At 43.9% G+C, this 10748-nt stretch overlaps 2 long non-coding RNA genes across 2 annotated transcripts in view; one reads left to right on the top strand and one right to left on the bottom strand.

Annotated features, from left to right (window-relative positions):
* Positions 1–10748, top strand: part of LOC138162086 (uncharacterized) — an 18398-nt gene that overhangs the window by 453 nt on the left and 7197 nt on the right. The gene's annotated exons all lie outside the window — the stretch shown is intronic.
* LOC138162085 (uncharacterized) overlaps positions 3198–10748 on the bottom strand; it is an 18093-nt gene continuing 10542 nt past the window's right edge. Inside the window, exon 3 of the long non-coding RNA XR_011168539.1 lies at positions 3198–3545. This is a non-coding gene — a long non-coding RNA (uncharacterized lncRNA). The remainder of the gene's footprint in view (positions 3546–10748) is intronic.

The raw sequence follows: 10748 nt of genomic DNA on the forward strand, positions 1-10748 counted from the left end.
TGTGTGTGTGTGTGTGTGTGGTGTGTGTGGGGGGATGTGTGTGTGTGGTGTGGGGGGTGTATGTGTGGTGTGTGTGTGTGTGTGTGTGTGTGTGTATGTGTGAAAGGTGGGGCCTGATTGGATGGTACTTTTGCTGTTGTTTTTAAATGCTGTTTTGTATCCATGATCTCCATTGTTCCTCACACTCAGTCTATAAGAGAGTTAGACCGGAGATGATTATCCTGCTCCATAGAGGAAGAAATCAAAGCATTTACTTTCCTTTTTTAAGCTTTCTCTTTTCCTGTGTCAGTTCTGGGGGATTCATGACTTCATAGAGTGTCAAAGGCAGAAGGAGTTTCAGTGATGCTCTCTTCATATGGAGAGAAGAGACATGTCTTGGCCAAACTCAAGGCCACATGACTAGAACCCAGGTCTCCAAATTGCCAGTCAGTTGATCTACAGATATTCATTAAGTACTTTGGTGCCAAGCATATAGGTGTCTACAGGCAGCTCTCAAATGGAGCACTGGGCCTGTATTCAGAAAGACCTGAGTTCTAATGTGACCTCAGGGACTTAGGAGCTTTGTGACCCTAGGCAAGTCACTTAACCTCTCTCTGCCTTAATTTCCTCAAATATAAAGTGGGGATAATCACCTCCCAGGGCTATCATGAGGATCCAACGAGGTAACAGCTGTGGAGTGCTTAGCACAGGGCATGGCATAGAGCAGGCCCTTCATGAATGTTTGTTCCCTTCCCCCTAAGGCACTAACCTAGGAATAAAAGGATAACAGTAAGAGTCCCTTTTATCTGGGAGATTACAGTCTATCTGGGGATAGAACATGTACATACACACCTCTACATGTGTATGTTTACACACTTATGTGTGCGTGTACATGTATACCAGCATGCATACAACATGTGATGGGTGTGGATGGCTGCCAGAAGCGGGGGAGGGTCAGGAAGGGTTCCATATGAAAGCTGGCACTTCAGTTGGGTCTCCAAGTAAACGAGGGATCCTAAAAAAGCAGTCATGGAAAGGGAGGGCATTGCAGGCATGGCGCACAGCCAGGGCAAAGACTCCAAGAAAGGAAGTCGGTGAGGAACATGAGGAAGACCAGTTTGCCTAAACCATAGAGGACACGAAGGGGCCAAAGCCAAATGAATGGTGATGCTGATAAAGCAGGGAGAGACTAGCTTGGGAAAGGCTTTAAATATAAACAAAGACATTTCCATTTGTTCCTACAGGCACCCCGAAGCATTGGGATTTCTTGAGTAGTAGGGCGACCCCACTGTGCTTTAGGAAATCATTTTGGCAGCTCAGTAGAGAATGGGTTGGAAAGGCAGTTGGAGAGGGGATTGCAAAGGGTCTTTGTGCTTGAGGCAGAGATCAGTTAGGAGGCTCTCGCACTAGTCCAAGTCAGAAATTATGAGGGCTTGAACTCGGATGTATCTGTGTGAGTGCAGACAAATGCAAGTGTTATAATGGAGATAGAAATGGAACATGACGGATTCCCAGCGTTCTCCCCACTATGCCAAAAGGCAGATCGATTATAAACAGATACAGACTCATAAAGCAATTGGCTTGAACTTGAGATCTAAAAAATTCAATGAGCATATTAAATGCCTAGTAGGTACAAGGCACAGTGCTAGGTGCTTAGCAAAACAAAACAAAAATCTCAAAGTCACAGAATTTCAGGAGCTAGTGAATTCATCCTATCACTAACCAATAATCACCTTTGAACTGTGGTTCATGCTAGACTGTGGTCATCCAGCCTGTTCTTGGAGACTTTCCATGGAGGACCTGCTAAGTCCCAAGGGGGGCATTCTACTTTTGGACAGCTCTGACTGGGGGCAAAGTTTATCCTTACATGGAACAGAAATCTCCCTTTTGGCAAATTTCCAGCCACTTCCTGGTTCTGTCCCTTGGAGCCCAAGAGAACATAGTTTAGGAGAGGGAGGGGCAGTAGGAGGGGGTATATAGAGGGCTAGACTCGGAGGCAGGGAGACCTGGGTTCATGTCTCACCTCAAATATTGAGTAGATGTGTGATTCTGAGCAAGCTCCTTAACCTCTCTGGGCCTCAGTTTCCTCACCTGCAAAATTAAATGGGAAAAAGGACTCTTAATGACCTGTAAGTTCTCTTTCAGCTCTAAATCTATGAACCCATGATTCTGTTCCACATGAGCCCTTTCCTTCTTTTTTTAAAAAAGCATTTTATTTTTCCCCAATTACATATAAGAACAATTTTTAACATTCTCTTTTTTTTTAAGTTTTGAGCTCCAAATTCTGTCCCTCTCCTTTCCCCTCCCTGAGACAGTAAACAATCTGACATAGGTTATACATGTGCAGCACATGACCCCTTTCGATACTTAAAGAGAGCTGTCAGGTCCTACCACTCAAACTTTTCTTCTCCAAGCCAGTTATCTCCAGTTCCTTCACCTAATGTTATTCTAGCATTATCTTAAGGCCCTTCCTCATGCTGATGGCCCTCCCCAGACACTCTCTTGCTTTTGATGTCTTTCCTAAAATGTGGCCCTACATAATACTCTAGATGTGGTCTTACCAGGGCATAAGGCAATGGGATGATCACCTGCCTGGTCCAGGACTCCTATTCCTCTGGTTAGGCAGCCTAAGATGAGCTCCATTAGTCTCTACTCTGGCCCCTAGCCTTATTCTACATTTTATTAGGAGAAGCAACCGCCATAGACAAGTATCCTAAGAGACAGAATGCCCTGGGGCAGAAGAGAAATCCAGGCAAAGTGCTTTAGAGTAATGTGAAGAACTAGTGGAAATCAGGGAAGACTCAATGGCAGAGTCTTTGGCATTGAGTAGAGTTTGGAAAGAAGAGAAGGATTTTGAGGGTTAGTGAATTCCAGCATATGGTTCTGGAAGGGCTTTTCAGCTCAGAACCTAAATCCCTGGAAAACCATCCCAGAGGGGCTCTCCATCTCTCAATCTCATGCCTGGAATGTACTCCCCCCCCCTTTTTTTTTCTTTTTTTCTTTTTGGAGGGGGAAAGGCAGGGCAATTGGGATTAAGTGACTTGCTCAAGGTCACACAGCTAGAAAAATGTTAATTGTCTGAGGCTAGATTTGAACTCAGGTCCTCCGGACTCCAGGTGGCCACTGTAGGTGGCCACCTAGCCACCCCTGCACTCCCTTTTTACTCTTGCTTCATGGAATCCTTCTCTTTCTTCAAGAAACAGCTCAAGCACTACCCTTTACATGAAGCCTTTATTGATAACCCTCTCCTCACTCTCCCCGCTACCCGCAGTGATGGTGCCCTCCCCTCCCAAACTACCTTGATTTTATTTTTATTCTGCATGTACTTAAGTATATACTTGTCTCCCCATTAAAGTGTAAGCTACTTGCAAAAAGGGATAATGCCATACTTTTTTCTTTGCACCATCAGTGCCTGGCACACAGTAGGTGTTAAATAAATAAATGCTTGTTAATAGAAGAAGTTGTTGATTTTTCTCCAAGTAGAAGTTAGAGTAGACTGAAGTCTCTTCTAAGGTGCTGTGTTTTGGTTTCGGAGATGCCTCATACCACAAGAGGGCTCTCACCTCCTGAAACATGGAGAAAAGGAGTAACCTATCAGAGGAGAGTAGGATTTAGATAATTTGGACAAACAATGCCAAAATGCTCCTTTCCTTGAGATACTGAGATTGGGGGAAGATGGGAGAGACCCCAACCCTCACCCAGTCATCCATGTTCAGAGCCTGGGGGTTCTTGCTATCTCCTCCCCCTGACTCACCTGCCCCAAGCAAACAGTTACTAACTCCTGTCCACCTTTGCCTCTTTTCTTAATCCATTCTCTTCTACACATTCATGGAATCATAGAATTAGAGCTAGAAGCAATGCTAGAGGCCACCCAGGCCAAACTCCCCCTCCCTATTTGATATTTGAGGAAACTGAAGCTCAGGGAAGGTTGTATCTGACTGAGGATCAAAGATTCAGAGCTCTGAGGGACATCTTACCCAACTGCATCACAGAGAGTGGTGAAATGACTTACCGAGGATCACATGACAAGTGTCTGAAGCAAGATTTGACCCCAGGCCCAGTGCCCTATTCTTACCCCCAACAATCTAGAGAACACCCTCGTCACCACCTGCCTGGCAGGTGTACCTGCACCAAAGCGGTTTCCTGTTCCTGGAATGCTTTCTTTCCTCATATTTCCCTATTGAATCCTACCCATCATTTGCTATTGTTATTATTTGCCCTTTGCTTCCAAAAAGGAACATGACATAGGGAAAGAGATACAAGTCACTTGGATTTAAGTGAGGGAGGGCTGTGCAAAGTCATCAGCCTCACTCTCTCCTCTGGAGGCATCTGGATCCAGTGACTACATATAGATCAGAATGATTGGAGATGCAATGGGGAACCTTGGTCTGTTTAAGCCAAGATCTTTCCCAGGTCTCAGTTTGACTGAGGCAACACCCATTCAGTGATTAGGCCAAGGTAAGAAACTAGGCAAAAAATATGGTTTCTTTTCCCTTGTGAAAAAGATCAATCTATCTGTCAGTCTGGGAGGGGAAGACCCTCAGGGCTTCTGGCCAAAATAGAAACAATTGCTATTTATACTTAGCCATTCTTTAAAGACCAACTCAGATAGCACTGCCTTCAGCAAGCCTCTCTCATGGCTTGGCTCTTAGCCGCAGTTTCCTATTCTGCTTTACTCATCGCTCTGTCTTATTGTTCTTGCATGTGCTCAGCATGTAATATGGCAGAGTTTGTTACATGTGCTGGCGTCTTATCCCCCTACTCAGCCATGAACTCTGCAGGGGGAAGACCGCATCTTGCCCAACCCTGTATCCCTACCAACATGTAAAACACAGTTCTTCTTTCACTTTTAGGACATCTCTACATTATGGAAGCTGCACTTTAGCCACTGTACCCATCTCCCCTGGCCCTTAGCCCCCGCTGGAAACTTGGACTCCACTTCTGGAAAGCCAGATTCTGATAGATGAGCTTTTGTTCTTTTGCCTTATCTTGTCCTAAATGGGGGGGAGGGTCTCCTTACAATTTCCTGCCCATTTCCATATCACGCCATTGTATGTAACCCCTTCCCCTTTATGTGCTGTCTGTGTGTCTCTATCCCTCCCCCTTCTCTCTCTCTCTCTCTCTTTCTCTCTCTCTCTGTCTCTCTCTTTCTCTCTCTCTCTGTCTCTGTCTCTCCTCTATCTCTCTCTCTTTCTCTCTCTCTGTGTCCCTCTGTCTCTCCTCTCTGTCTCTTTCTTTCTCTGTCTCTCTGACTGTCTCTCTGTCACTGTCTCTCTTCTATCTCTCTCTCTTTCTCTCTCTGTGTGTCTCTCTCTCTGTCGCTGTCTCTCCTCTATCTCTCTCTCTTTCTCTGTGTGTCTCTGTGTGTCTCTCTGTCTCTCTCTCTGTCTCTCTGTCGCTGTCTCTCCTCTATCTCTCTCTCTGTGTCTCTCTCTGTCTCTGTATCTCTCTGTCTCTGTCTCTCTCTCTCTGTCTCTCTCCTTCCTTTCCTTTTTCCTCCCTCCTCCCACCCCAATGGTACACTTTTATACGTTGAGCCATAAATTCTTGGGGCTTGGTCAAATTTTCACATGGCCATGCCCAATTGTAAAGACAATTTTTAACATTCATTTAAAAAATACTAAAAATGTTTCTAGAAGCTCTGTGGTGATGAAGAATTAGAAATTGAGGGGATGCCCATCAGTTGGGGAATTGACTGAACAAGCTGTGTTCCATGATTGTGCTATAAGAAATGATGAGTGGTATGATTTCTGAAAAACCTGGAGAGGCTTATATGAACTGATGCAAAGTGAGGTGAACAGAACCAGGAGAACATTGTACACAGCAATATGGTAAAGGTCGATCAATTTTGAATGACTTTGCTATTTTTAACAATACAGTGATCGAAGACAATTCCAAAGGACTCATGATGAAAAATGTTGTACACCTCCAGAGAAAGAACTGATGGCATCTGAATGCAGATTGAAGCAGACTAAAAATTTCGAATAACAAATTCTCTCCCTCTCTCTACCCATTCCCCCTCCCTGAGACTGTAAGCAGTTTCATATAGGTTATACATATGCAATCATGCTTGAAGGAGAGAACTTGTTACTCAAATTTTTTTAAAAAATTAATGTTAAAAATTGTCTTTACATGTAATTGAGGGAAAATGTTATTAAAATTGTTTAAATAATAATAGCTAAAAAAATAAGATCCTCGGAGGATAGACCTACCACTGGAAGGAACCTCAGAGTTCATTAAGTTCAAAACTTTCATCTCAGGGATGAGAAATTGAGCCACAGAGAGGCTATGACTTGCCCTGGGTCAAATGGACAGTAATTGACAATGCCAAGATTTGAATCCAGGTTTATTGGGGTTTTTTTTTTTGCCTTTTGGAGGGCAATTGGGGTTAAGTAGCTTGCCCAAGGTTACACAGCTAGTTTTTTTGTGTGGGTGTTAAGTGTCTGGGGCCAGAACCGAACTCAGATTCTCCTGACTCTGGGGCAGGCACTTTGAACCCAGGTTTTAACACCAAACTCAACCCTTGGGACCATACTCCAGGGCTCTTAGGGGCCAAGAGGGAGAATTTGCCATTCTTTTTAAAATCTTTGACCTTAGGGATCTCAATGGCCACCTGGTTCACCCAGCCTGAGGTCAGTAGCAGCCAGCAGAATAGTCACTACCTGATGAGGCCCCTCAGCATTGTGTCCTAACAGCATCATTAGGCCCAGCTGTCTCCTTACCCAGGTAATGAGGTTTTGCTCTCAGACAAATAAACAGTGGGCAACAGACAGACAGCAACCTGGCAATTCTAGGGCCCGCTCATTAGCGACTCATCCAGCTTAATGGGGTTTCCTGGCTCTCAGGAAATAAAATGGGAGGCCAGAGAGAAGCCTTATTTAGAAACTTGTCCAAAGAAAGGGGCAGAGCAGGCAGGGCTTAGAACAATTCCCCTCTACCTGGAAAGCCTCATTTGGGAATGGGGCACCAAAATACTAGTCAGTCAGCAAGGATTTAAGTGATTACTATATGTCAGGCATTGATGCTAAATGCTGGGGCTACAAAGAAAGGCAAAAACCAGTCTCTGCCTTCAAAGAATTTACATTCCAATGGGAGAATCCACACATAAATAGCTAGACACATACGTGATAAATACAAAATGGAAGTTTATCTGAGAGAGGATCACACCGGCAGCTGGAGGGACTGAAAGGTCTCCTATAGAAAGTAGGAATTGAGTTAGCCTTTTAGGGATCTAGGGAGGGTAAGAGATAAGGGAAAGCATTTCAGCTATGGGGAGAGCCAATGTAAATTCATGGGGATGGAGTGGCCTGCCTGAGAAACAGAAATGGTGGCTCGGGTAACTGGATTGTAGCTAGAGGAGAGAAATTAGTGTCAAAGGGCTGAACAGTGAGGAGGGATCAGGTTATGGAGAACTTTAATTGACAAAGGAGTTTATATTGATCCCAAAGGTTAGAGTCACTGGAACTCATTGAGAGAGAGGGAGGGAGATGACATGATTAGACCTGAGTTTGAAAAATCACCTTAATAGCTGCCTGGAGGATGGAATGGAATGGGGAGAGACTTGAGTCAGGGAAAACAACTGGAAAATTATTACATTAGTCTGAACAAGAGAGGGAACTAAGATGTGTAAGTGGGGAGAAGGGATAGAGAGAAAGACAGAGACAGAGAGACAGAGAGAGAGAGACAGAGAGAGAGAGAAGAGGGAGAGAGAAGAGAGAGAGAAAGAGAGAGAGGGAGAGAGAGGGAGAAAGAGAGAGAGGAGAGAGACAGAGAGAGAGACAGACAGACAGAGAGAGAAAGAGAGAGAGAGAGAGAGAGAGAGAGAGAGAGAGAGAGAGAGAGAGAGAGAGAGAGAGAGACAGAGAGAGAGAGAGAGAGAGAGAGCTGTGTAAGTGGGGAGAAAGGATGAGTACAAGAGATATTGTGAAGGATAAGATTAAGCAAGAGACTTTACGTGTGGGATGAGGGTAAGTAGTTGAGGATGACACTGAGGTTATGGGCCTGGACAGTGACTGAGAAGTTCAGAGTAGAGAAAAGATAATGAGTTCTTTTTTGAACCTGTTGAATTTGAGATACCATGGACCATCCATTTTGGAATGTCTGAGACCCGATTTGGTGATGCAAATACTCAAGAAAGACACTAGGACTGGATGTGCTGATCAGGGAAGCATCAACATAGAGATAGTCATTGAACCCTTGGGAACTGAGGCCACCCAGTGAAGTGGTATAGAACAAAAGAGAAGGAGCCTTGAGGGGTATCCACAGTTAGTGGGCATGACATGAATGAAGAACAAAACAGATGGAGAAGGAGCAGCCAGTCCGGGAGACGGAGAGCCAGGAGAGAACTATGGCTGAGAAAACCCAGTGAAGAAAGAGTAGTCAGGAGGAGAAGGGGATCAGCAGTCAAAGGTCCAGAGGGGATGAGAATGATGAGGATTGAGAAAAGGCTGTTAGATTTGGCAATGATAAAATTAGCTGGTAATTTGAAGAGAGCAACAGATGCTGAAGGATAAGGTGGGAAGCCAGGCTCCTGAGCACTCCTTCAGGACCATAACAACTGAGCTTAGCACCAAGAGAACGAAAATGATTAATTAAAACAGGAAACTACCAGATGGCAGGCTTCCTCTCACTGGTAGAACCACCTTGGGTGCACTACTTACCAGCCAGGCACCACTCTGTTCCTTCCTCCATCCACCCCCCACCCTGAAACAGATACATAGAGTCCCAGAGGTGGTCTCTGGATATTTGGGAACCTCGGGGGCTGGGTTTTCCCCTCTCTCAGAATTCAACTGAATTTGTCTTGAAAAGTTATTGGTGGTGGGTTTGGGTAGGGGGTGCAGAGTTGTTTCCTGGCTATCAAAATTGTTAGTTACAGCTCTGACAAGGGAGCTGTAAAATGTTCATGGGGTCAAGAATACCAAATCTCTATCCATTACACACCACTGCCCTGTTTCCCTCCCCCTGCCCCTTCTCTGTCTTCCTTTCTCTGTCTCTGTCTCTCTATGTCTCTCTCTCTCTCTCTGAGAGCTCAGATCCACTGAATCAAAGTTCAGTGCTATGTTCTTTTCCTAGGCTGGAGCTGGTCTCTCTGTCTCTGTCTCTCTCTGTCTCTGTCTCTAAGTCTCTCCCTCTTTGGGGTAACCTGATTTTACATCGCTCTCATTTCCTGACACACCCACTGCCCTCCTGTAACAAAGATTAGAAAGAAAAGAGGAAAAGGAACAGTTCAGTGAAACCAACCAACACAGCAGTTGTGTCTAGTGATATATTCAGTGTTCCTACCCATGGTCCCTCACATCTGCAAGGCAGAGGAAGAAAACAAGAATTTATTAAGCACCTACTATTGCCAGGCCACTGTGCTAAGCACTTTGTAAATATTATTTCATTTAATCCTGGCAACAACTCTTTGAAGTAGATGTCTAGGAAAATCCGAGGCAGACAGAGGTAAAGTGACTTACCCAGGGTCACGTAGCTAGTTTGAGGCTAGATTTGAACTCAAGTCTTCCTGGCTTCAGGCCCAGTGCTCTAGAATCAAATGCTTAAGGACAACTGGAATCCCCAGAGAAACATGTCAGACTAGCCATCATCCAGCCTCCTCTTGATTTTGGATTTATCAGCGATGCTCCCTTCTCCCAATCAGATAAACTTCTACCCCCAGCACTTTTCAGTTTCCTTTCCTGTGTTGTCTTTCCCCCATTAGACTGTAAGCTCTTTGAGGGCAGGGACTGTCTTTAGTCTTTCTTTGAATCCCCAGTATTTAACACAATTCCTGGCACACAGTAGCTACTAAATAAGTATTTATTGACTAACAGCTAGAAAACCTCCTAGAAAGGGGAAATTTCACTTTTGAACAGCTCTAACAGAGAGTTTTCATGTCTAAATTTGCCTCATTGTTACTGTCTCCCATCTTGCCTTTGGATAAAAGCAGAATTTCAGGTCTAAACCAGTTTTTATGTCCCTCCCTTAGCCTTCTCTTGTCTAAGCTAAACATGCCCAAGTCCTTTCATATGACACAGGTCTTCAGGTGAAATTCTGCTTGGATATACAATATGCATACACATATACTCACACATGTACACACATTACATATCATACATGCATATATATGTATATGTTTACATGTGCATAATAAGTATTCATGCAATAGAATATATGCATGTGTATATATTACACTTACATATGATAAATGAAGTGTATATTATATTATACACACATGCACATTACATGTAATACCTATATACATACATATATATATATACACACATATGCTCTTGGAACCTTGGACAATGTAACTAATCTCTTTTTGCTTTAGTTTCTTCATCTGCAAAATGAGGTGACTGGCTTCTGTGGCCTCTGAGGTCTCTTCCCACTTGACATCTAGGGTCCTGTGCATTTCTCTTATCTTTAGTAATTTTGAACAGTCTTTCATATGATTGTTAATAGCTTAAAGTTCTTCTTCTGAGAATTGTTTGTTCATATCCTTTGCCCACTTCTCATGGGTGTCTCTTTAATCCAGTTAATTATAATCAGGATTCCAAGTTTTGTCATTCAATCCAATTATCCTTTATTAAGGTGCAGTGTATTCCACTTTCTATTAATTGCTTGTGACAACTTATTATCATGTAAATGCACCTATGTTTATGATAGATTTCCTCTAATCAGCCACTGCCTGTTGTTCAAAAGCATTATATCTACCTGGCAGATCTCCTGAGGAATAGAGGGGTGTGTGTGTGTGTGTGTGTGTGTGTGTGTGTGTGTGTGTGTGTGTG

This window comes from Petaurus breviceps, unplaced genomic scaffold (genome assembly GCF_028583685.1).
Source record: "Petaurus breviceps papuanus isolate PSGF00001 unplaced genomic scaffold, PetGlider_PUasm1.0 186, whole genome shotgun sequence".
Taxonomy (NCBI): Eukaryota; Metazoa; Chordata; class Mammalia; order Diprotodontia; family Petauridae; genus Petaurus; species Petaurus breviceps.